Genomic DNA, 2,500 nt, shown 5'->3' with positions numbered 1-2,500 from the left:
TTGAGTACTGTACTTAAGTACACTTGTTGAGTATCTGTACTTTACTTGAGTTCTGTACTTAAGTCCACTTGTTGAGTATCTGTACTTTACTTGAGTACTGTACTTAAGTCCACTTGTTGAGTATCTGTACTTTACTTGAGTGCTGTACTTAAGTTCACTTGTTGAGTATCTGTACTTTACTTGAGTACTGTACTTAAGTACACTTGTTGAGTATCTGTACTTTACTTGAGTTCTGTACTTAAGTACACTTGTTGAGTATCTGTGCTTTACTCGAGTTCTGTACTTAAGTCCACTTGTTGAGTATCTGTACTTTACTTGAGTACTGTACTTAAGTCCACTTGTTGAGTATCTGTACTTTACTTGAGTACTGTACTTAAGTTCACTTGTTGAGTATCTGTACTTTACTTGAGTACTGTACTTAAGTCCACTTGTTGAGTATCTGTGCTTTACTCGAGTACTGTACTTAAGTACACTTGTTGAGTATCTGTGCTTTACTTGAGTACTGTACTTAAGTTCACTTGTTGAGTATCTGTACTTTACTTGAGTACTGTACTTAAGTTCACTTGTTGAGTATCTGTACTTTACTTGAGTACTGTACTTAAGTACACTTGTTGAGTATCTGTGCTTTACTTGAGTACTGTACTTAAGTACACTTGTTGAGTATCTGTACTTTACTTGAGTGCTGTACTTAAGTACACTTGTTGAGTATCTGTGCTTTACTCGAGTGCTGTACTTAAGTACACTTGTTGAGTATCTGTGCTTTACTTGAGTACTGTACTTAAGTTCACTTGTTGAGTATCTGTACTTTACTTGAGTACTGTACTTAAGTTCACTTGTTGAGTATCTGTGCTTTACTCGAGTGCTGTACTTAAGTACACTTGTTGAGTATCTGTGCTTTACTTGAGTGCTGTACTGAAGTTCACTGTTTGAGTCTCTGTGCTTTACTGGAGTATTATTTTTTCTGTTATCTTCTGACTTTAACTTCACTCCATCTGAAAGACAAATATCGTCCTCTTTACTCCACTACATTTCTATCAAGGTTCTCGAAGTCGAAAGTCGTTTCTGTCGCAGCTTTGAAAGTCAGTGATGATTTTTTTCTTCTTTAAAAGGTGTTTGGGTTTTTGCAGAAAGCCTTTCAGGAATCACTCTTGTAGAGTCTCATGAAGTTCAATGATTTCACAGCATTTATTAAACACTGATTTATAGTTTAGAGCAAAATGGAAGAAGACGGATGTCCAAATGCTCATTTAGTGGAGTATTGACATAAACAAAGTTGATTCTGTCTTCAGTGAAGGTGAACAGTGTGAGAATATCAGATGTGTATCAGTGTATTGGATCCGTGCATTCGGCCTTAAAGTGACAGCAGCTTTGTAACTTTTCTACAAGTATTTAAATGAGTTTAAGTTAGTCGTCTGCTAGTGTGTCAGATGGAGCGTCACTGACTGGCTTAAACCATGATGGCATAATGTGCATTTATACAACTATAATACAATAATGTTGAGCCCCGTGAGCTTGTGGTCGATGATGGCGGTTTTCAGACATTGCTAATCGCAGGACTGATGGTCTTCATTTTCTTTAGTTTTTCTCCGGATTTTGTTTCTGGTTTGTGTGTGTGTATCTGGTTCAGTGTCTGATATCAGGAAAGGAAGAGTTGGTCAGTATAACGACCTCGAGGTCAGATCAGACGCATTCGAGTCTAATGAACTAAGTCATATCCGTTTAAAATTAGAAACTGAACAACAGTACTGGAACGACACACACACACACACACACACACACACAGACAACACACACTCTCGATCACACACTAACACACAAACCCACTCTCGATCACACACTAACACACACATACACACACTCTCGATCACACACTAACACACACACACACACACTCTTGAGCAGTGAGATCATCAACTCATATGGGTTCAGTTATGATGTCATTCCTGTCAGGTAATCAGCTGCAGCCGCGAGAACCATATAAACATCTGGCTGTTTCTTTAAACACACACACACACACACACACACACACACACACACACACACACACGCATACACACACACACACACACACACACACACACAGATCGATTAAGCTTCGCTGGAAGATGAGTGTTCTCTATATCATGCATTTGCATATCAGAGATATAAGTTTTAGTGGTTTTGATCTGAGTGAGAGTTCCTGAAACTGATCCACTGATGAACGTGTGCTGAGGATCTTACACACACACACACACACACACACACACACACACACACACACACACACACACGCCTTCGGCTCAGACATGATACACTTATTGTGATTCTATATTAAGGAATGGGCTTTGTTTGTGTAGAGGACAAGGAGGTTACACAAGCATCGGATGGTGTGTGTGTGTGTGTGTGTGTGTGTGTGTGTGTGTGTGTGTGTGTGTGTGTGTGTGTGTGTGTGTGTGTGTGTGTTTGTGTTGCCCTGAAACCCTGCAAACAGAGACAAGGCGTCTGTCAGATGAGTTCCAGA

At 39.5% G+C, this 2,500-nt stretch overlaps 1 protein-coding gene across 2 annotated transcripts in view; it reads left to right on the top strand.

The window, feature by feature from the left end:
• The window catches only part of filip1l (filamin A interacting protein 1-like), a 49,955-nt gene that overhangs the window by 26,437 nt on the left and 21,018 nt on the right, over positions 1-2,500 (top strand). The gene's annotated exons all lie outside the window — the stretch shown is intronic.

This window comes from Pseudorasbora parva, chromosome 22 (genome assembly GCF_024679245.1).
Source record: "Pseudorasbora parva isolate DD20220531a chromosome 22, ASM2467924v1, whole genome shotgun sequence".
In the NCBI taxonomy this organism is placed as follows: Eukaryota; Metazoa; Chordata; class Actinopteri; order Cypriniformes; family Gobionidae; genus Pseudorasbora; species Pseudorasbora parva.
This window is presented reverse-complemented; position numbering and strand designations above follow the sequence as displayed.